The 24,337-nt window shown below is 41.9% G+C and overlaps 1 pseudogene; it reads left to right on the top strand.

Annotated features, from left to right (window-relative positions):
- The first annotated feature begins 18,093 nt into the window (after nt 1–18,093).
- LOC111542293 lies at nt 18,094–18,357 on the top strand (annotated as a pseudogene).
- The last annotated feature ends 5,980 nt before the right edge of the window (nt 18,358–24,337 follow it).

The raw sequence follows: 24,337 nt of genomic DNA, 5'->3' as shown, positions 1-24,337 counted from the left end.
TAATGTACAATTTGCAGGAAGGGAGTAGAGTTTATTCACAGGTGGCAGGAAGTTAAGTCTTTGAGGAGGAATTTAGTTGTCCTAACAATTTCCCCTCTTCTATTTTATAGTTCTTCCTCTTCAAATTTCTTCAACAGGATTTGGCCTTATTGTTCTTCTTGATTATCTAGGAGCAAGAGCTTATCTGAGCATGGAGCAGGAGGGGTGAGAAAGATTTTTGTGAGAGCTGCTTCTATGAGGGTTAACCCATGAACACAAGGTATGATACAGCAGCCCACAGGATGAGTACACCTGTAACAATTGGAAAGGAGGTAAAGATTGAGGTCATGAGTCCCTTCCATTTTCCAAACGAGCTTTCCATCAGGCCCGTAAAGGGGTTGTCTATTCCAGAGTTTTTGGCTAATTCATTTGCTAGGGTGGTAAGGCCTTGTAAGGCTTTTGTGATTGTCTCATTGGGGGCTGTATTATTAGAAATAAAGGTACAATTCTGGACCCCAATCATCATACAGACTCTGCCTCTTTTGGCCAATATCATGTCAAGGGATATTCTATTTTCCCATGCCATCTGGCTGGTAGGGCCTAAATGTTCAGTTATTCCTTTTATGGCATCTCTAGTATAATTGACAAATTGCTGCTGATTGTAGTATATATAATTTATCCAGTCTACATTTTTGTTTATAGTGGACTACCAGAATAAGATAGACTCAAACCTGGTGGCTATTTGATTTTGAGCTTTGAAATCATTTTGTACCCCCACAGGACCCCGATACTGTCTATGTAAATGTGGGGGTCAAAGGACCCATGAGGGGCTTCTCGTTTTTTTCCGAGTTACCTGTTTTTTGTCTGGTTGATGAAATGCCAAGGTGAAAGGGATAGCCAATTGGATTAGGGCACAAGTGCCACTCCAACTGCTTGGCAGTGTACCCCATATTGGTCCCCCACAATACCACTACACATCCACTCAGGGATGGACTAGGGCCGACTGATTGGTTAGCTCTTGAAAATGTTTAGGCCCACCACATCTTGTCAGCTTTCCAAGGAATGTCAAATTTTCCCCTTGCCAAGAGAGACACAAGGTAAAATTGGCATTGTGAGCTGGAAGTCAAATGGCCCTTGGGGGCTGTCCCATAGGGTTCCTGACCTTTGGGAAAAGTAGTGAAAGAGCGGCACATGACTTGTTTCCCCAGGCTGTGGGGTGCTGGAAGAGAGCTATTGTACAGTCCATACCTGGTTGGTTGGCCCATCTGCGTGGGAAGGAAACAGTTTGGGTCTCTAACCTGCCCGTTGCACAAGCGTAACAATCACTTTTATTTAGGGTGCGACCAGAATATTTAATCCTTTCCAGCCAGACGTTTACATCTTGATACCTGGTTTCTATGGCTAGGGTTTGCTTTAAGTCCTTGACTTCTAGTACAGCTACTTTGGCTTTGTCGTTGGGCATGAAGCAATAAATGGTTTAATTTTGTGGGTTTGGGGAAGAGGCAATGGTAGGAGATGGAGGAGAAGAAACAAAGCACATTTGAAAGAAGCCCATAGAGTCCTTTCCAGTGATATCCACTCCCAGGCCATAAAAGCACTTTAAAGTGGGTGTAGGGTTGGTGGAAGTAGGGATATTAATAGAGGTAAGTACTGGGTTGCAATGATAAGACCGACAATTGGGGGAGGGGTTCCTTTGGTGAAGTGGAGATAGGGTTTTAGTTCGGTGCCACCCACTGAGGAGGTCCAGCCCTGATGTTTAGTGGTGCAGAGAACATCACCCCACTGATAACATAATCCCCAACTTTGGGTGTGTCCCCACCAATTGCAAGAGGTGGGGGTGTCAGTTTCTCTGGAGGGACAAAGGTATTTTTCTGAGGGAGCTAGGTGTCTTTGATTTTCGAGATCCCCACAAGGCATGACAAGACAAGCATCAAATGTAATTGTTTGGGGAAAGGGTGATCGGATTACATTCATGGTAAGATGTCCTCAGGTAGCTAAAGGAAGAAGAAAAAGACTGATTAAACCCTTTTGAATGTTACTTTGGAGACGTTAGTCCTGGAGTGATGGTCCATGACTTTGCAGGGGGTAGGACCCTTTTTAGTCGAGTGTGGTGGGTCCACCCTTTCTCGGCCATTGGATTGCTGTCTCAGTGGTTAGGAGTACTAGATAAGGTCCTTCCCAGGTTGGTTCAAGCTTTCTCTCTTTTTAACTTTTGATAAAGACATAATCTCTGGGCTGGTGTTGGTGAACTGGGAATTCAAGGGGTGGAGTTTGCACTAGGAGGCCTTGAGTTCTGACGGAGGAAAGGGTGGAAGACAGACCAAATACATATTTTCTTTTGAGAAAATAATTTATTTTTGTCTTAAATGTAGGAAGGTCAGTAACGGAATTTAGATAAGGCAGCCTGTAGAGCATTTCATAAGGGAACAGGCCAAGATATTTTTGAGGGGCAGTTCGGATTCTTAGTAAGGCAATGGGAAGGCATTTAGTCCATGGTAACTGGGTTTCAAAGATTAATTTGGTTAGGTGGTTTTTTAGAGTTTGATTCATTCTTTCTACCCTCCCTGATGAGGGTGGATGTCAGGGAGTATGATATTCCCATTTTATTTCTAGTGCTTGGGTTAGCCCCTTAATGATGTGTGCAGTGAAGTGGGTCTCATTGTCTGAATCAATGTTCTCTATTAGTCCAAACCTGGGTATGACCTGTTCCAACAGGGCTTTGACTACGTTACTGGCTGTTGCACTTGGGAAGGGGATGGCTTCTACCCAGTGGGTGAGATGGTCTACTATGACTAGTAAATACTTGAGGCGGCCTGTTGGGGGCATTTCAGTGTAATCAAATTGGACACTTTGGAATGGCCTCAACCCTGGGTTTCTTCCCCCAGGAGGTTGCTTCTTTAGGGTTTCCTTATTAGTTTTTCTGCACACTATGCAACCATCTGCCACTTGGCTAGCGAGGGTATATATCCCTACACACCCATAGACTCTGAGGGCTGCATCACACAGAGCTTGTGGACCCCAGTGAGTTCCTTGACGAAGCTGTTACAATGTTTCCCTTCCATCTGGTAGTACCCACTTTCCCTCTAGGCTCTCCTTAGCTCCTATTTTCTTTAGTGTCTCTTGGTCTGCATGGGAGAAGATGAGGATCGAAGCCGGATCGGGGGGACAAGGGGTTAGATGGAAAATGGGTGCCTCTTGGGAAGAGACAGCTTGCTTAGCTATTTCATCTGTGAGGTTATTTCCCCGGCTTTCAAAAGATGGGTTCTTTTAGTGTCCTGGGACATGGATAATCGCAATTTCTTCCAACAGCTGAAGATTTTCTAGTACTTGCATGATTCATTCCTTGTGGACCAAATCTTGGCCCTTACTATTGATGAGGCCTTGTTTGGTCCAGATCTTTCCAAAGGTATGGACTACTCCAAAGGCATACTTGGAGTCAGTGTAAATAGTTCCTTCCTGATTCTGTAGGGATTTTAATGCTTGGTTTAATGCAGTTTACATGTTTAGGCAGACCAGTTATTTGGCAGTCTTCCTGACTCTACCTCTGTAAGGGTTTCCCCATCAACTATGGAGTGCCCGTTGTGCCCTTTTCCTCCAATGACCTGGGAGGAACCATCTATAAAGAGGTGACGCCCTGTTTGGAAGGTGGTTTCACTTAGATCCAGTCTGACTCTAGTTTGATAACTGATTAGATCTAAGCGTTTATGCTCAGGTTCTTCTGGGTTTGGATTTCCTCTTAGGAAAGCAGTGGGGTTGAATGAATTGTCAGTGGTTAGTGTTAGGTCATCTCTCTCTAGTAAGATGGCTTCCTATTTTAAAATTCTTGAGTTTGTGAACCATCTCTTATTTGTGTCCCACAGTAAAATTTATCAAGGGCTCTTGGTGGGGCTCGAGATGGAAGATGTAGAGCCCCTGACTGCCTATTCTTCTTCAAATGTCACAAGTGGAAGGACTTCCTTCACTCTCTCCCATTTGGGACATTCCCTCTTAAAGTGTCCTGGCTTTCCACACCTGAAACATCTGTTTTCCCCTCTCCCCCTTCCTGTTCCCTGACTCTTGGGTTTCATCCCTTTGCTTCCTGTATAGGGTGTGGCAACCGGGTACTTGGAAGGTTTACAAGTTCTGTTTCTTTGGGACCCCTGTTGAAGAGTTCCCTGTTGTAGGGTGGACAGCATAATTTTTGCCTTTTGCTTCTGCCTTTCCTCTTCCTTCTGTACATGTACCTTTTTCCAATTTTCTATCTTTTGTAATGTCTTTGTAATGTCTGGCCAACTATTGGTGACAAAGAAGAGTTTTAACATCCCTTATCCCAGTGGGTACTCTATGTTTAAACCTCCATATTTTCTTTTCATTTTTTTTCTTTTGAAACGGAGTCTCGCTCTGTCGCCCAGCTTAGAGTGTGGTGGTGTGATCTCGGTTCACTGCCAGCTCCACCTTCCGGGTTCACGCCATTCTCCTGCCTTAGCCTCCCGAGTAGCTGGGACTACAGGCGCCTGCCACCACACCCGGCTAATTTTTTGTGTTTTTAGTAGAGACAGCGTTTCACTGTGTTAGCCAGGATGGTCTCAATCTCTTGACCTTGTGATTCGCCTGCCTTGGCCTCCCAAAGTGCTGGGATTACAGGCGTGAACCACCACGCCCAGCAACCTCCCTGTTTTCTTATCTGTTCCTTAAGTCGGTTTAAGAATTCCATGGGCTCCTCATCTTTCCCTTGTTGTACATTAAATGCTCGGGAAATATTTTGGGTTAGAGGATGTGATTCCTGAATCCCTTTAATTATCAAATCCCTGAGATCTCTCGTGTTTTCCCGATGGGCCGCATTGTTATTATCCTGCTGAGGGTCCGTGTCTGGCCATTTATACTCTGCTGCAAGGACATTTTGACCAGGAGAGTGTTCACACTCCCAGACTATCATAGCAGCCCTGTGGATCATGGTTCTGTCCTCTCCTGAGAAGAGAATACCTAGAATAGACATTAATTCAGCCCAAGTGTACAGTTGTGGCCCCAGAAATTGGTCTGCGACCAATTTGATCTGCAACTCCAAAAGGGTCATCTAACAGTGGCTTGAGTTCCTTTTTTAGATTTATAACCTCTGAAAGTTAAGGGGGCACTTATGAAGCCAATATCCACTCCTCGTAGTGGTACTTCCCTTAAGAGAAAAAAGGTTTGGGCAGACTTCTTTGAGGAAGAGGGGAAAGGAAAGTTTTGAATACCCCTTTGGCATTGTTCTATTTCTCACTGGAGCTTTCCTGAAGAAGGGGCATATTTGAGTGGCTGTCCAGCAGGGATGTGGGGTGGCAAGGCCCATGGGACAGGGTTATAAGGGGGAGGGACTGAGTGTTCAACCTGGGGCAGAGGAGTAGGCAGGGGAAGATGGGCTAGAGGATCCCATGCATCTTTAGATATAGAATTTGACTTAGCTAGGTCGTCCTTGGGGAGTATTGAGTTTGGTTTTGCTTTTCATTCTCTAGGGGATAAAGGAGGACAAGTCCTTCTCTCCAATATAGACTGTAATCTCTTGAGAAACTGGATTTTTATCATTGCCATACTGGATCAGGAGTTGGCATATCCAGTCCTTGTCTGATCCAAACTTTGGCCAATAGACAAAAGGTCTAAGGATGGGTTCCCTAGTTCAAATAAAACAGCAATACTTTATCATTTGCTGTGTATTCCTGTGTTTGGTCTTTTCATTATCCTTCCAGCATTTTAACATAAGGCTTAGGGGACTGTCAAGGGGAATTTTATTGTCTGCTTGGCCTTTTGTAGTCCCTGTTTTACTTGGGGTATTTCCCATCCTGGAGGTTGGTGAGGCTCAATCTCTCATATTAGAGATTTCTTGCACCTCCATATCCCAGAGGTTCAACCTTCCCTTTTCCCACTGGAGGTTTCTTGCACTCTCGTGAGCACTGACTTGTCCTTATTGGCTGCTTCCCTTGCGGGTATTTTAAGTACCTCTTAGCATTGGCCGGTTGATATAATCCTCCAACTGGAAAACCACACTAAGCCATATGAGGTGACCACAGAACCAAGTCCGGACTCCACACTCGCTTTGCACCCAATGGCAAGTCTCACTCACACACTTTCAACCTCCAGAGATCCTGACCACCAAGGAATACTTTGTCACCCCAATAGCGATGTTTCTTACCTTGGTCTGTGCAGAGTTACCTGGTCGCCGTAGAGTTCTTAAGGATCCTTCTATGCCCACATTGTTCAGAGTCTGGGTTTAGTCATCGCTTCTGGCAGGACTTGATCCTCCACTCCTGGGGCCTCCACCACAAGGCAGTGGGATGCATCTCCTCATGAAAGATAATCACTAGCCCCTCCCGAAGGAGAATGGGATCCCAGATGAGTCCCCAAATTTGTTGGAAACAATCGCTCGGGGTAGCCAAAAGAAACCTGTGCTTAGACAGAAAATTTCTCAGCCAGGCACCTTTGCTTCTGCAGAAGAGTGCTGTTTGTGCCTGTTACAATCACAAGAGCCCATTGAACAAAGGAGGGAAGGGGTTTTTAACCCTAATACAGTTCCTGTTTCTGTGTCTTTCCCGTATTGGCTGGGGTTGGACCACACAATCTAAGCTGACCTAACTGGTTGAGACTTAAACCTTTCCAAATAGGGTAAATGTGCGATTTGCAAGAAGCAGGTAGGGTTTATTCACAGGTGGCAGGAATTTAAGTCTTTGAAGAGGAATTTAGTTGTCCTAACATTCCCAAGTTGACAGGGAAACATTCAGTAGGTTTTAATTAAAATCACAAGAGAACCAGATTCCAAGTACACAGCAGTGTTGCACTGTGGACTTTGCTGCACAAGAGGATTCACTCAATAGGCTCTCCAGGGTCATTCAGAGAGATTGAATATCCCACTACTTACTGAGAAGGAAAGTTGAGAAATGCTGTGTTGCCTTCTAGAATCACTGATTTGCAGGCAAGTCTTACCCTGAGTATGGTAAAGAGGCACTAGAAGGGACTGGGAAGACCTAGCTGCCTATAAGTCTTTATTTCCCTCTTAGGTGCACGTATGCCATTTTCAGAAGAAGAGAACAGTGTTCACCTATTCTCCAATCTAGTAAGGCTGGCAGTCCCAGATACTGAGTCAATGACCAAGACTGAACTCTCTCCCTCATTTCAGATTGCCCATGCGTGATTTGACCCTGGGAAAGAGAGTTCCATATTGATATAGTACCCCTCCTGAAGTTCACAAACAGCCTGTAACTTCCAACATCTGGTCTTGGCCTCAATATCATAACTTTTTGCATTGCTAACATAAATCTGCTTCATCTAGGAAGAGCATTAACGCCCAGAGAACCATCGTAGTCAAAGCCAACAGCTCTTCTTTCAATATTACCATCCATAGCAGGGCTCTAGCATTCCCTTGAGCCAGCTTTAGCCTTGTGATTTTTATGAAACCCTGTGACCATGGTTTCAGCAGCACTAGCTGTGGGTCCAACAATCTGAGCTATCGTGACATTAACATTCGTAGAAGCTCAGTAAAGTCTTTAGCTTCGAGAGATGAAGAAGGCATTCCATGGAAGTGCCTGATGTTTCTCTCTGCTCAAGCATAGTAAGTCCACATTCAGCCTCATAGCTCTGGGGATCATTGACAAAGCTCCCAGGGCTGCTGGAAATGGATCAGGAATTCCCCAAGCCTTGGAGTTAGGCCTGCAAATCAGCCTGTTGAATGCTAATTTGAGGTCTAGTAGTAAGGGACCAACAGCTGTTGGACACCCTAGAAAGGCAAGTGGGTAGCAAGCAGGGCTTCAGATGGCTTCCTCTCAGGGCCTCCTAAGCAGCTGGGCCATAGAACAAATTCTCTGGAGCTTTTCACTGTTCTAGCTGCCACCTTCGTCATTCATGAGTTTTGGTAAAGGAAAGACACAAAGAATATGATTCAGCAAGAGAGAAGTAGCAAGGCAGAAGAAATAACGGCAGAAAAAGTTGGAGAATGAACAATTTAAGAGAATACAGGCAAGAGCAAGGATTGAAAAAGAGCAGTTACTGAAGGTGCAGCCCATCTGTAGCCATCAGTGTCTGATACCCATGATTTAAACTTAGCTTTTGACCAAACCTCTTAACAGCTTTTTGCATTACCAGGAGATGTCTTTATTTGTGTTTTGTAGATGGAGATATGAAGAGTAAGGACTGAAGTATCTTTGCCCAAGAACACACAGTGTAGTAGTCAGATTTTCCCAGCCCCTTATTTATCCTCTGGCCTTTTGAGACCTAAAATGCCTTTTTTTTTTTTTTTTTTTTGAGACGGAGTCTCGCTCTGTCGCCTAGGCTGGAGTGCAGTGGCCAGATCTCAGCTCACTGCAAGCTCCGCCTCCCGGGTTTATGCCATTCTCCTGCCTCAGCCTCCTGAGTAGCTGGGACCACAGGCGCCCGCCACCTCACCCGGCTAGTTTTTTGTATTTTTTAGTAGAGACGGGGTTTCACCGGGTTAGCCAGGATGGTCTCGATCTCCTGACCTTGTGATCCGCCCGTCTCGGCCTCCCAAAGTGCTGGGATTACAGGCTTGAGCCACCGCGCCCGGCCAAATGCCTTATTGTTTAAGCCTTAACCAGTGTATTTTCTTTGAGACCTCTTCCTCATTGGGTTCCAAGACACAATTTGCTGTTGCTATTCTGCACACTGCATAAGGAGAGATGATTGTATCATAGTTTTTCCAGAATTGTAGTGAAGCATCAGAATGAAGCAAATCAATTGTACGTGTAAGAGATGAAAGCAACTTTGGAGATCTCTGAGCTCATCTCCTCATTTTCTAGATTAGAAACCTGAATATGATCCAGAGAGGTGAAGAGGTTTACCCAAAATCATATGGCTGTGCAGGGAAAGCTGGAACTGCAACAGAGATATCCTGATTCCTAGGCAGCTATCCACCCAATAGTCTTACCAGACAAAGATTTGTTTCTTTTCTGAATATATCCAATCCAAAGTAGTTAGCATTCCCAGAACATTCCAAGTGGGTGACCAATAGCAAACAACTCAGTGTGATCTAAAGCACTGATTTCTGGTGTTTTCTTCAAGGATGTTTCTGGTTTTCAGTCTGTTAACCATAAGGAATATTGAATTTAGCAAAGTACATTGACGTTTTCTATGTAACATGTTAAGAACAGCTGAAACCAATTAAATGCTAATCAATTTTATTCTCTCTGATGCAGAGTGGAAAAAAATGTTCCAAAGGTCTCTCCACCCTGAGATGTTCTTGGCAATGGGTCTCTGTGCTGTTGGCCCCCTCCCATCCCTCTTAGTCATGTACCCTCAAGAAGAGGAGACCTGGCCAACTCCCTTCAGATTTAAGATGACAGCAGAACTGAGTCCAGCATTTTCCCTTGAAATAAAAGTTTATTATTCCAAAAGCACAGGCAACAAAAGTGAAAATAGGCTAATTGTAGGCTAATAAGCCAACAATTAAGTGAAGAGACAACCCGTGAACTGGGAGAAAATATTTGCAAACCATACATCCGATACAGGGCTAAAATACATAAGGAACTCAAATAACTTAATTGCAAGAAAACAAATAACTTGATTTTTAAATGGGCAAAAGATCTGAACAGACATTTCTCAAAGAAAGATACAAGTGGCCAACATATATATGAAAAAAAAATGTTCAAACATATCTAATTATCAGGGAGATGCAAATTAAAACCACAATGAGATATAGCCTTACACATGTTAAAATGACTATTAAAAAGGTGAATGATTACAAGGTTGGTAAGGATGTGAAGAAAAGGGAACCCTTGTATACTGTTGTTGGGAATGGAAATTAGTACAGCCATTTTGGAAAATAGTGTGGAGGTGCCTCAAAAAAACTAAAAATAAGGCTGGGAGCAGTGGCTCACACCTGTAATTCCAGCACTTTGGGAGGCTGAGGTGGGCAGAACACCTGAGGTCAGGAGTTTGAGACCAGCCTGGCCAACCTGGTGAAACTCAGTCTACTAAAAATACAAAAATTAGCCGGGCATGGTGTCAGGCACCTGTAATCCCAGCTACTCAGGAGGCTGAGGCAGGAGAATCACTTGAACCCAGGAGGCAGAGATTGCAGTGAGCTGGGATCGCACCATTGCATTCCAGCCTGGGTGACAACAGTGAAATTCCATCTCAAAAAAAAAACCACCTAAAAATAGAATGACCATACGATCCAACCATCCTGTTTCCAAAGAAATTGAAATTTGAAATTAGCATGTCTAAGAGACACCTGCACTACCATATTCATTCCAGCATTATTCACAATAGCCAAGATATGGATTCAAACTATGTCTATCAAAGGATGAATGGATACAGAAATGGTGGCATATATACACAATGGAATACTATACAATCTTCAAAAAGAAGGAAATTCTATTATTAACAGCAACATAGCTGGAACTGGAGGAATTTATGTTAAGTGAAATGAGCCAGGCACAGAAAGACAAAATACTGTGATTGCACTTATACGTAAAATCGAAAAAAGTCAATCTCATAAAACCAAAGTGTAGAAGGTGGTTATCAGAGGCTGGGGCAGGAGAAGGGATAAGGAAAGCGACAATATTAATCACCAAAAAGTACCAAGTTTCAGTTAGACTGGAGGGATAAGTTTTAGTGACCTATCGCACTCTCCGATAGGTGACCACAGTTAATAATAATGTATCACGGGGGCGGAGCAAGATGGCCGAATAGGAACAGCTCCAGTGTCCAGCTCCCGGCGCGAGCAACACAGAAGAAAGGTGATTTCTGCATTTTCAACTGAGGTACTGGGTACATCTCACCAGGGAGTGCCGGACAATCCATGCTGGTCAGCGGCTGCAGCCCAACCAGCAGAGAGCTGAAGCAGGGCGAGGCATCGCCTCACCTGGGAAGCGCAAGGGGGAAGGGAATCCCTTTTCCTAGCCAGGGGAACTGAGACACAGAAAACCTGGAAAATCGGGTAACTGCCACCCCAATACTGCGCTCTACCAAGGGTCTTAGCAAACAGGCACACCAGGAGATTATATCCCACACCTGGCCGGGAGGGTCCCACGCCCACGGAGCCTCCCTCATTGCTAGCACAGCAGTCTGTGATCTAACGGCAAGACAGCAGTGAGGCTGGGGGAGGGGCGCCCGCCATTGCTGAGGCTTAAGTAGGTAAACAAAGCCACTGGGAAGCTCGAACTGGGTGGAGCTCACAGCAGCTCAAAGAGGCCTGCCTGTCTCTGTAGACTCCACCTCTGGGGATGGGGCACAGCTAAACAACAACAACAACAACAATAAAAAAAAAAAGCAGCAGAAACCTCTGCAGACGCTAACAACTCTGTCTGACAGCTTTGAAGAGAGCAGTGGATCTCCCAACACGGAGGTTGAGATCTGAGAAGGGACAGACTGCCTGCTCAAATGGGTCCCTGATGCCTGAGTAGCCTAACTGGGAGACATCCCCCACGAGGGGCAGACCGACACCCCACACCTCACACAGTGGAGTACACCCCTGAGAGGAAGCTTCCAAAGCAAGAATCAGACAGGTACACTCGCTGTTCAGCAGTATTATATCTTCTGCAGCCTCTGCTGCTGATACCCAGGCAAACAGGGTCTGGAGTGGACCTCAAGCAATCTCCAACAGACCTACAGCTGAGGGTCCTGACTGTTAGAAGGAAAACTAACAAACAGGAAGGACACCCACACCAAAACCCTATCAGTATGTCACCATCACCAAAGACGAGAGACAGATAAAACCACAAAGATGGGGAAGAAGCAGGGCAGAAAAGCTGGAAATTCAAAAAATAAGAGCGCATCTCCCCCTGCAAAGGAGCGCAGCTCATCGCCAGCAATGGATCAAAGCTGGTCAGAGATTGACTTTGACGAGATAAGAGAAGAAGAAGGCTTCAGTCAATCAAACTTCTCAGAGTTAAAGGAGGAATTACGTACCCAGCGCAAAGAAACTAAAAGTCTTGAAAAAAGAGTGGAAGAATTGATAACTAGAATATTTAATGCAGAGAAGGCCATAAACGAAATGACAGAGATGAAAACCATGACACGAAAAATACGTGACAAATGCACAAGCTTCAGTAACTGACTCGATCAACTGGAAGAAAGAGTATCAGCGATTGAGGATCAAATGAATGAAATGAAGCGAGAAGAGAAACCAAAAGAAAAAAGAAGAAAAAGAAATGAACAAAGCCTGCAAGAAGTATGGGATTATGTAAAAAGACCAAATCTACGTCTGATTGGGGTGCCTGAAAGTGAGGGGGAAAATGGAACCAAGTTGGAAAACACTCTTCAGGATATCATCCAGGAGAACTTCCCCAACCTAGCAGGGCAGGCCAACATTCAAATTCAGGAAATACAGAGAACGCCACAAAGATACTCCTCCAGAAGAGCAACTCCAAGACACATAATTGCCAGATTCACCAAACTTGAAATGAAGGAAAAAATCGTAAGGGCAGCCAGAGAGAAAGGTCGGCTTACCCACAAAGGGAAGCCCATCAGACTAACAGCAGATCTCTCAGCAGAAACTCTACAAGCAAGAAGAGAGTGGGGGCCAATATTCAACATTCTTAAAGAAAAGAATTTTAAACCCAGAATTTCATATCCAGCCAAACTAAGTTTCATCAGTGAAGGATAAATAAAACACTTTACAGATAAGCAAATGCTTAGAGATTTTGTCACCACCAGGCCTGCCTTACAAGAGACCCTGAAGGAAGCACTAAACATGGAAAGGAACAACCGGTACCAGCCATTGCAAAAACATGCCAAAATGTAAAGACCATCAAGGCTAGGAAGAAACTGCATCAACTAATGAGCAAAAGTACCAGTTAATATCATAATGGCAGGATCAAGTTCAGACATAACAATATTAACCTTAAATGTAAATGGACTAAATGCTCCAATTAAAAGACACAGACTGGCAAACTGGATAAAGAGTCAAGACCCATCAGTCTGCTGTATTCAGGAGACCCATCTCACATGCAGACACATACATAGGCTCAAAATAAAGGGATGGAGGAAGATCTACCAAGCAAATGGAGAACAAAAAAAAGCAGGGGTTGCAATCCTAGTCTCTGATAAAACAGACTTTAAACCATCAAAGATCAAAAGAGACAAAGAAGGCCATTACATAATGGTAAAGGGATCAATTCAACAGGAAGAGCTAACTATCCTAAATATAGATGCACCCAATACAGGAGCACCCAGATTCATAAAGCAAGTCCTTAGAGACTTACAAAGAGACTTAGACTCCCATACGATAATAATGGGAGACTTCAACACCCCACTGTCAACATTAGACATATCAACAAGACAGAAAGTCAACAAGGATATCCAGCAATTGAACTCATCTCTGCAGCAAGCAGACCTAATAGACATCTACAGAACTCTCCACCCCAAATCAACAGAATATACATTCTTCTCAGCACCACATCACACTTATTCCAAAATTGATCACATAATTGGAAGTAAAGCACTCCTCAGCAAATGTAAAAGAACAGAAATTATAACAAACTGTCTCTCAGACCACAGTGCAATCAAACTAGAACTCAGGACTAAGAAACTCAATCAAAACCGCTCCACTACATGGAAACTGAATAACCTGCTCCTGAATGACTACTGGGTACATAACGAATTGAAGGCAGAAATAAAGATGTTATTTGAAACCAATGAGAACAAAGATACAACATACCAGAATCTCTGGGACACATTTAAAGCAGTGTGTAGAGGGAAATTTATAGCACTAAATGCCCACAAGAGAAAGCTGGAAAGATCTAAAATTGACACTCTAACATCACAATTAAAAGAACTAGAGAAGCAAGAGCAAACACATTCAAAAGCTAGCAGAAGGCAAGAAATAACTAAGATCAGAGCAGAACTGAAGGAGATAGAGATACAAAAAACCCTCCAAAAAAAAAATCAATGAATCCAGGAGCTGGCTTTTTGAAAAGATCAACAAAATTGATAGACCGCTAGCAAGACTAATAAAGAAGAAAAGAGAGAAGAATCAAATAGATGCAATAAAAAATGATAAAGGGGATATCACCACCGACCCCACAGAAATACAAACTACCATCAGAGAATACTATAAACACCTCTATGCAAATAAACTAGAAAATCTAGAAGAAATGGATAATTTCCTGGACACTTACACTCTCCCAAGACTAAACCAGGAAGAAGCTGAATCCCTGAATAGACCAATAGCAGGCTCTGAAATTGAGGCAATAATTACTAGCCTACCAACCAAAAAAAGTCCAGGACCAGATGGATTCACAGCTGAATTCTACCAGAGGTATAAGGAGGAGCTGGTACCATTCCTTCTGAAACTATTCCAATCAGTAGAAAAAGAGGGAATCCTCCCTAACTCATTTTATGAGGCCAACATCATCCTGATACCAAAGCCTGGCAGAGACACAACAAAAAAAGAGAATTTTAGACCAATCTCCCTGATGAACATCGATGCAAAAATCCTCAATAAAATACTGGCAAACCGGATCCAGCAGCATATCAAAAAGCTTATCCACCATGATCAAGTGGGCTTCATCCCTGGGATGCAAGCCTGGTTCAACATACGCAAATCAATAAACGTAATCCAGCATATAAACAGAACCAAAGACAAGAACCACATGATTATCTCAATAGATGCAGAAAAGGCCTTTGACAAAATTCAACAGCCCTTCATGCTAAAAACGCTCAATAAATTCGGTATTGATGGAACGTATCTCAAAATAATAAGAGCTATTTATGACAAACCCACAGCCAATATCATACTGAATGGGCAAAAACTGGAAAAATTCCCTTTGAAAACTGGCACAAGACAGGGATGCCCTCTCTAACCACTCCTATTCAACATAGTGTTGGAAGTTCTGGCTAGGGCAATCAGGCAAGAGAAAGAAATCAAGGGTATCCAGTTAGGAAAAGAAGAAGTCAAATTGTTCCTGTTTGCAGATGACATGATTGTATATTTAGAAAACCCCATTGTCTCAGCCCAAAATCTCCTTAAGCTGATAAGAAACTTCAGCAAAGTCTCAGGATACAAAATTAATGTGCAAAAATCACAAGCATTCTTATACACCAGTAACAGTCAAACAGAGAGCCAAATCATGAATGAACTTCCATTCACAATTGCTTCAAAGAGAATAAAATACCTAGGAATCCAACTTACAAGGGATGTAAAGGACCTCTTCAAGGAGAACTACAAACCACTGCTCAGTGAAATAAAAGAGGACACAAACAAATGGAAGAGCATACCATGCTCATGCATAGGAAGAATCAATATCGTGAAAATGGCCATACTGCCCAAGGTAATTTATAGATTCAATGCCATCCCCATCAAGCTACCAATGAGTTTCTTCACAGAATCGGAAAAAACTGCTTTAAAGTTCATATGGAACCAAAAAAGAGCCCGCATTGCCAAGACAATCCTAAGTCAAAAGAACAAAGCTGGAGGCATCACGCTACCTGACTTCAAACTATACTACAAGGCTACAGTAAGCAAAACAACATGGTACTGGTACCAAAACAGAGATATAGACCAATGGAACAGAACAGAGTCCTCAGAAATAATACCACACATCTACAGCCGTCTGATCTTTGACAAACCTGAGAGAAACAAGAAATGGGGAAAGGATTCCCTATTTAATAAATGGTGCTGGGAAAATTGGCTAGCCATAAGTAGAAAGCTGAAACTGGATCCTTTCCTTACTCCTTATACAAAAATTAATTCAAGATGGATTAGAGACTTAAATGTTAGACCTAATACCATAAAAATCGTAGAAGAGAACCTAGATAATACCATTCAGGACATAGGCATGGGCAAGGACTTCATGTCTAAAACACCAAAAGCAACGGCAACAAAAACCAAACTTGACAAATGGGATCTCATTAAACTAAAGAGCTTCTGCACAGCAAAAGAAACTACCATCAGAGTGAACAGGCAACCTACAGAATGGGAGAAAATTTTTGCAATCTACTCATCTGACAAAGGGCTAATATCCAGAACCTGCAAAGAACTCAAACAAATTTACAAGAAAAAAACAAACAACCCCATCAAAAAGTGGGCAAAGGATATGAACAGACAGTTCTCAAAAGAAGACATTCATATAGCCAACAGACACATGAAAAAATGCTCATCATCACTGGCCATCAGAGAAATGCAAATCAAAACCACAATGAGATACCATCTCATACCAGTTAGAATGGCGATCATTAAAAAGTCAGGAAACAACAGGTGCTGGAGAGGATGTGGAGAAATATGAACTTTTACACTGTTGGTGGGATTGTAAACTAGTTCAACCATTATGGAAAACAGTATGGCGATTCCTCAAGGATCTAGAACTAGAAGTACCATATGACCCAGCCATCCCATTACTGGGTATATACCCAAAGGATTGTAAATCATGCTGCTATAAAGACACATGCACACATATGTTTATTGCAGCACTATTCACAATAGCAAAGACTTGGAATCAACCCAAATGTCCATCAGTGACTGGATTAAGAAAATGTGGCACATATACACCATGGAATACTATGCAGCCATAAAAAAGGATGAGTTCGTGTCCTCTGTAGGGACATGGATGCAGCTGGAAACCATCATTCTCAGCAAACTATTGCAAGAACAGAAAACCAAACACCGCATATTCTCACCCATAGGTGGGAGCTGAACAATGAGATCACTTGGACTCGGGAAGGGGAACATCACACACCGGGGCCTATCATGGGAAGGGGGGAGAGGGGAGGGATTGCACTGGGAGTTTTACCTGATGTAAATGACGAATTGATGGGTGCTGACGAGTTGATGGGTGCAGCACACCAACATGGCACAAGTATACATATGTAACAAACCTGCATGTTATGCACATGTACCCTAGAACTTAAAGTATAATAATTAAAAAAAAGTATCACGTATTTCAAAATTGCTAAAATAATAGATTTTTAACTATTATTTTATTGTCTCTTCACTATTAATCTCCCAACAAAAAAAATAATTTGGTGAGATACATACATTAATTAGCTTGATTAATCTTTCTCAAATGTATATAATACGTAGATCAAAATATCACATTGTACCCTATAACTATTTGGTTATTAAAATTACTTTTTGTTAATTAAAATTTTTTTAAAGTTCATCCTGGGGAGAAAGAAAGCTGCAACTCTGAGGCAATGTATATCACAACTATGAGAATAGGAGGGGTGGAGGAAGACAGTGAAATCCAGCCACATCCATCCTCTGTGGCCACCTCATGCACTTAACCAACCATCTCTATTACCTAATCTCCTAATGCCAATTCCCCCAAGCTCCACCTTCTTCCATGAGAGGCAGACAGCAAAGCCAAAGATTTTCAAATCCAACAAATTAGAGTTTGAATTTGGGCTCTGCCAGTTATTAGATGTGATATTAGACAAACTATTTAATCTCAATAAGCCTCAGTTTACTTATTTGTAAAAGGAGAATAATAATACCAACTTGAAAAATTAAATGATTTGAGATCTGTTTTACAACATGGTGACTAAATTTAAGACCAATGTATTGTATACTTGAAAAGTGCTAATAGAGTAAATTTTAAATGTTCTCACCACTAATAAGAGAGAAGTACGTGAGGTAACATGTAGGTTAATTAGCTTGATTTAGCCCTTTCACAATGTACATACTTTAAAATATCATGTTTTATACCATAAATGTACACAATTTGTATTTGTCCATGAAAAAATAAGAAAATAATTAAATGAGATAATGGAATATCTGACACATAGTTGGTGATCAATAATGCTAGCTTTGTTCCACACCATTCCTTCTAATAAATTATTTTTGTACCCTTTCCTATATTCAATCCATTTCATTTCATTTTCCTATTAGCCTTGTTCAAATATGTTAGAGCATGTGTGTGTGTGTGTGCATGCGTGCACGTACATGTGCATGCGTACATCTGTGTGTCTGACTGTCCTATTGTATCTTTCCTGGAGGACAAATAGATAAGAAGGTGTATTAGGAAACCACAAGCCAAAGTGTCCTGATCTGCTGTGTGCACAGCAGGGAACAGATCTCTCTTGATCATATCCAGGGTTTTCAGTCTCTAATCCCAAAGCCCAAAATTCTCTGGGCTTCTTGAAGACATCCACAGTTTTCAGCACCAGTCTGTGTGTGTGTGTGTGTGTGTGTGTGTGTGTGTGTGTGTGTACCACATGGTATTATTCTCACAGTATCACCAGCTGCTGAGTGACTATAGGCTACCATCCCTAGGCTATACCCAGGGAACTGGAAACAGCCAAGTGACCCCAAAGCAGATGTGCTAAACTGCTGGCTATCATCCAAGAGCTGGGGGAGTGATCAGACCCACCTATACAGGGAGCAAGAGCACAATGAAGAGACCAAAACAAGTTATCATTCATGCTAAAGGACTAGTTTGGGAGTGGTTGGTTAAAACAGAATGGAATGCCGTATTCTAACCACCTTCTTAGTTTTGCGAGGTATTCCATCTTTTTACAAGATAGGAAGTTACAGTTCATCTCTCCTGTTCAGATGAAACATGTTTTCAAAATCATAATCATTTGGTGTTTCTTCCTGCTTTCTTTCTTGTGGTTCAGCAGACTCTGAAACCAGCGAAGATTTTATGGTTGATTAGGATTTGCATTTTAAGTAGTTAGAGCTACTCAGATTTTTTAAAGCATTGATTTAAAAGATGCAGGTAAAAGTTTTCTATCTTACAGCAAACTGTTGCTTGCCTCCAAAATACCACTGTTGCACTTTACTCTTCTCTTTTGAATACATTCATGCAACCTAAATTGTTTTTTGTACCGTTCCATAAAGTAATACACCTCTATGAATTATATTTTTGATGAATACTGACAGCACTCTTTACTTAGTAGCCAGTCCCTGGTTTGCCATACAGTATACATTCTCTGTAACTTCTTTTTTGCTTAAGCATTGCATCACTATCAATGCTTTGAAATTAAAGATGCACAAGTTATAAATACAGAATAAAGAGTAACCAACTAAACTTAACTGTTTTTTACTAAGATTGTATGTAGATTTTAGTTCTGTTTGCTGTAAGTTCATCAAAACATATTTTAAAATGCCTAAAACTGTTTGCATATTTATATGTATTATTTGATGTAATAAAGCTTATGTTCATTAACAATCAGTAAATAAAAATAAAGAATTAGACCCTAACAGATGAACAATTACATTAAATGCAAATGGTCTAAGATCATTAACTAAAAAAGATTGGTAGATAAGTTTTAAAAACAAGATCCAACTATATGCTCTGTGCAAAAAACTTGCTTTAAATATAGTGATATAGGCCAGTTGGAAGTAAAAGGATGGAAAAAGATATATCATGCGAACATTAATCAAAGGAAAGCAGAAATGGTTATATCAATCACATAGACTTAATATTAACAATATTAATAAAGTAGACTTCAGAACAAAGAAAATTACCAGAGAAGGACACTATGTAATAAAAGAGTCAATCCACCAATAACATATAGTAATCCTAAATGTGCTTGTACCAAACAACAGAGCTGCAAACTATGTAAAGCAAAAATTGATAAAACTGAAAGGAGGCCAGGTGCAGTGGCTCACACCTGTAATCCCAGCACTTTGGGAGGCTGAGGTGGGTGGATCACCTGAGGTCAGGAGTTTGAGACCAGCCTGGCCAACATAGTGAAACCCCGTTTCTATTAAAAATACAAAAATTAGCCAGGCGTGTTGGTGGACACCTGTGGTCCCAGTTACTCAGGAGGCTGAGGCATGAGAATCGCTTGAATTGGGGAGGTGAAGGCTGCAGTGAGCCGATATCACGCCACTTCACTCTGGCCTGGGCAACACAGCAAGACTCTGTCTCAAAAAAAAAAAAAAAAAACTGCAAGGAGATATAGCGAAATCCAGGAATGCAAAACCATAGAGGCTTTATCCTCCAAAGAGGCAGTGGGCTGAGCTCAGTGAGAGACAGCATCTGCTAGGTAAAACAAGGCCTGAGGATTCTGGGAGAGTATAATATGCAGGATGATGTCAGTAACATATTGCTGAACCATTTTTTTTGACTCAATAATTATTTATTTTAATGTATATTACAGAAAAATTACATTGGACACAGTAGGTAGAAACACAGTTACACAGACCATATAAATTAACAGACTCTGTCATGAATGTTTCAAATGTTCATATACTGAACATTTCAGCATGACTTTTTATTTATTTATTTATTTACTTATTTATTTATTTATTTATTTATTTATTTATTTTGAGACAGAGTCTCACTGTGTCACCCAAGCTGGAGTGCAGTGGCATGATCTCAGCTCACTGCAACCTCTGACTCCCGGGTTCAAGCAATTCTCCTGCCTCAGCCTCCCACGTAACTGGGACTAGAGGTGCCTGCCACCACACCTGGCTAATATTTGTATTTTTAGTAGAGACTGGATTTCATCATGTTGGCCAGACTGGTCTTGAACTCCTGACCTCAAGTGATCCACCCACCTCGGCCTCCCAAAGTGCTGGGATTACAGGCGTGAGCCACCGCGCCTGGCCTCAGCATGACTTTTTAGAAGTAGGGATGGTAAGAAGGACTGCTCCCATCATCTCACTCCTGGTAGTCTAGGTGGGCTATCACTCCCATGTTAAGATTGCATCCAGATGGCGGTGGACTGCCAAGGTGCCCCATCTGTATCACATCACCAAGCAGGGGCACCACTCATCCTGAACTAAGAAAGCATCTAGGTTTAATGCCAACATCAGTCACCAAATTGGCCAATCTTAAGCCTAGATCAAGGAGTTCTTCACATGTTTAAATCATGCAGCATTTTTTGTATGCATCTTATAAATATTTATTACTTGTCATGGTTTTAAAAATTTTACCTTTTACAAGTATAATTTTTTTGTTTTCATGATGTTTATAGAAGCAGCACATTGAACAAGTGTGACTGTGACACAATCGAAATCCAATTTAGTTTTCTGTTTCCTGTATCACCTCTAAACTTTATCCAGTGGTGAAAGCTTTCTTTCTACCACTGGAAAATATCCCAGCAAGCCTGGTATGTTTATGTGTGTGTGTGTGTGTGTGTGTGTGTATGTGTGTGTATATATATATATATATATATATATATATCTGTATTTTTTTTACTAATGCTTAGATAAAAGACAGTCTTAAGACTTTTATGTGCAAACTCAGTCTTAATTTGGTAGTTTGAATATCAAGTCCTAGATATTAGTCAACTCTTCCATTTCCTTCCTGTTCCCTAGGTAAGGCTTCTACTTGACAGCTGCCTGTTTTCCAGAAAGGGAGTGTGGCTGGTTTCTGCTTTCCCCACTCACTTCCTCCTTCACTGGTTATCTGAAGTTTTACTTCTTTCAGGAACAGAAAACGGCAGGCTGGAGGGAGGAGAGGTAAAGGTCAAAGGACAGTACTTGCTGGCTAGTGGCTGAGAGCTCTCTAGGCCAAGCAGAAAGTCAAACGTGGCTCCCTGCCTGGGCACTTTCATGGAGATTTCTATCATTCCATGGTGCAGGGTACCTAATAATGTCTAGTCCAAGTGGTCATTGATAACTTCTTTCAAAGCCTCTTTAAAAAAACAGCATTCCCCTCTGGCTTCTTCTTGCTAGAAGAAAGCAAGAATTCCTCTTCTTGCTAGAAGAAAGCAAGAATTCCTTCAGGTCACTCAATTAGGACGGCAGGTCAAGACTAACACAGTCACTTCTACATTTTCTTGGGTGGGAGTCAGGAGCCATTGCCCTATATCCCCTAAGTGCTGCGAGCACCTTCCATAGCTCTCCTTGTAGCTCCAAGGAAGCTTCTTGCACTAGGTTTCTTTTTTTGTTTGTTTGTTTTTATTATTGTACTACGTTTAAGGAGAAGGCAGTACCCCCTCTCTTGGGTCTCTAGCATAGCACCAGGTCCCTCCTAAAAGGTCTTCCACAAATCTTTCTCTGTCTTCACATTCTGACTTATTTTAAATATCTTTGATTGAGCTAAGATATCCAAAAATCATAGAACAAGTTCTGCACAAATTCGTTTGGAAATTCACATGTGAGGAGCCTGTCTCACATGAACCTTGGTAATTCACTTACTGTATTGAAACCTCAGTCTAACATCCTGCTATATTTACTTGTTTGATTACCTTCTATTTTTAAAAAGTGGGCCAGGCATTTTGACTCATGCCTGTAATCCTAGCACTTTGGGAGGCCAAGAAAGGTGGATCATTTGAGGTCAGGAGTTCGAGTCCAGCCTAGCCAACATAATGAAACCCAATCTCTCCTAAAAATACAAAAATTAGCCAGGTGTGGTGGCACACTCTCCCGCCTGGGCAACAGAGCGAGACCCCATCTCAAAAGAAAATAAGAAAAATACTATCAGTTTTCCATTTATGATAGAGAGTTTATTTTTTAATTAGTATACTTGTTTATATGGTGAATCAATTTAAAGAAAAAATATTAAATAATGAACTACAGGAGATACATATATAGGACTGAAAACATAGAGATGGTAGGCTGGGCGTGGTGGCTCACACCTGTAATCCCAGCACTTTGGGAGGCTGAGAGGGCGGATCACGAGGTCAGGAGATTGAGACCATTCTGGCTAACACGGTGAAACCCCATCTCTACTAAAAATACAAAAACAAAATTAGCCAGGTGTGGTGGCAGGCGCCTGTAGTCCCAGCTACTCGGGAGGCTGAGGTGGGAGAATGGCATGAACCTGGGAGGCGGAGCTTGCAGTGAGCCGAGATCAAGATCGCACCACTGATCTCCAGCCTGGGTGACAGAGTGAGACTCCATCTCAAAAAACAACAGTAATAACAACAACAACAAAATAATAAAAATAAACATAGAGATGGTATATAAGGCATAGTCATCATATATTATAAATCAAAGGTACTTTATAAAGATTTATTTAGTGCCAGGCGCAGTGGCTCATGCCTGTAATCCCAGCACTTTGGGAGGCCAAGGCGGGCAGATCGTGAGGTCAGGAGTTCCAGACCAGTCTGGCCAACATGGTGAAACCTTGTCTCTACTAAAAATACAAAAATTAGCTAGGCGTGGTGGTGGTGGCACACATCTGTAATCCCAGCTACTCGGGAGGCTGGGGCAGAAGAATTACTTGAGCCCGGGAGGCTCCCCAAGGAGGTTACACTGAGCCGAGATCACGTCATTGCACTCCAGCCTGGGCGGCAAGAGCAAGACTCACTCAGTCTCAAAAAAATAAAATAAATAAATAAATAAAAGATTAATTTAGTAGAAGCAAGAAGAATATGTTGAAAGGAGGAGCAACTATAGTTTTACGTTACCGTTTTATGAGTCCTGAAGACACACACAAATACACGGTTATGAAGAAGATTTAGGAGATGGTATGAGTCACACTTGGAAGTCGAATGACTTCTGAAAGTTCAATTACAATACAAACTGCAGATTTGCTTGCCCTGTTCTCTAACTTGTAAGGAAACTGGCCCATCCCTCCCAAATAAATCTTAAATAAAAGCAATACATTCAAAGGGGCCCACTCCCTATCCTTCCCTAGCCAGAGTTGATTGATCCAGGATGGGAAATTGTTTTGAGTTTGGCCCATTAGACATCTTCATTAGGAATTTGGAATCATGACCAAGAGAATAAAACTCAGTTTGACTTCCCCCTTCAACAGTGAATGGATTCACTTTTAGTGTGCCGGAAAATTATATTTCTGAACTTGTAGGATGGACAGTCCTCATCTCAGGTCCTAATATGTGTTACCCAAACTAGTAGAAATGAATGAACAGAAAACCAGAATTTTGATTTCTAAATTTGTAATAATAAAATGATCGAATAAACTAGATACTTAGATACTTTGATTTATAGATCAGCATATTCTGTCACTGTAAGTGAATCTATATAAGCAGCCAAATCATCAGAAATTGTCTTGAAATCGGGAAAAGAGATGCTAGCTGTGTGATCGTGGCTGGTGGACCATGATAACCTGATGAACCCACCTCTTCCAAGGGGATCTACTAACCTTGAGAGCCAAATCCTTGTGTTCTTTAGTTCTGGATGCCTTTTATTTGACCCACTTATTGGTTCTTAACTTTTTTATTCTTCCGCTAACAGCTAACCCACTTTTTAATTGAAACTTTACTTTTTAAATATCTCAATAGCAGTAGGCTGAATAATGGCCCCCCAAACTATGTCTACATCCTTATCCTAGAACCTGTGAATGTAACCTTGTTTGACCAAAAAAAGGTCTTTGCAGGTGTGATTACATCAAAGACCTTGAGATGGATGGGAAGATTATCCTGGATCATCCATGTGGTCCTAATGCAACACAAGTGTCCCTCTAAGAGAGAAGGGGAGGAAATTTTGAAAAGCAGTGGCATACCAGATGGTAGAAATCAGCTTTCTCACATTCTAGGGTGATTGGTAGTGGCTTGGAGGAGAGATGTCCAGCAGGCACCTTTTGAAGGAAGACCA

Source organism: Piliocolobus tephrosceles, chromosome 2 (assembly GCF_002776525.5).
Source record: "Piliocolobus tephrosceles isolate RC106 chromosome 2, ASM277652v3, whole genome shotgun sequence".
Lineage (NCBI taxonomy): Eukaryota > Metazoa > Chordata > Mammalia > Primates > Cercopithecidae > Piliocolobus > Piliocolobus tephrosceles.
The sequence above is the reverse complement of the archived record's forward strand: the minus strand, read 5'-3'. Positions and strand labels throughout refer to the sequence as shown.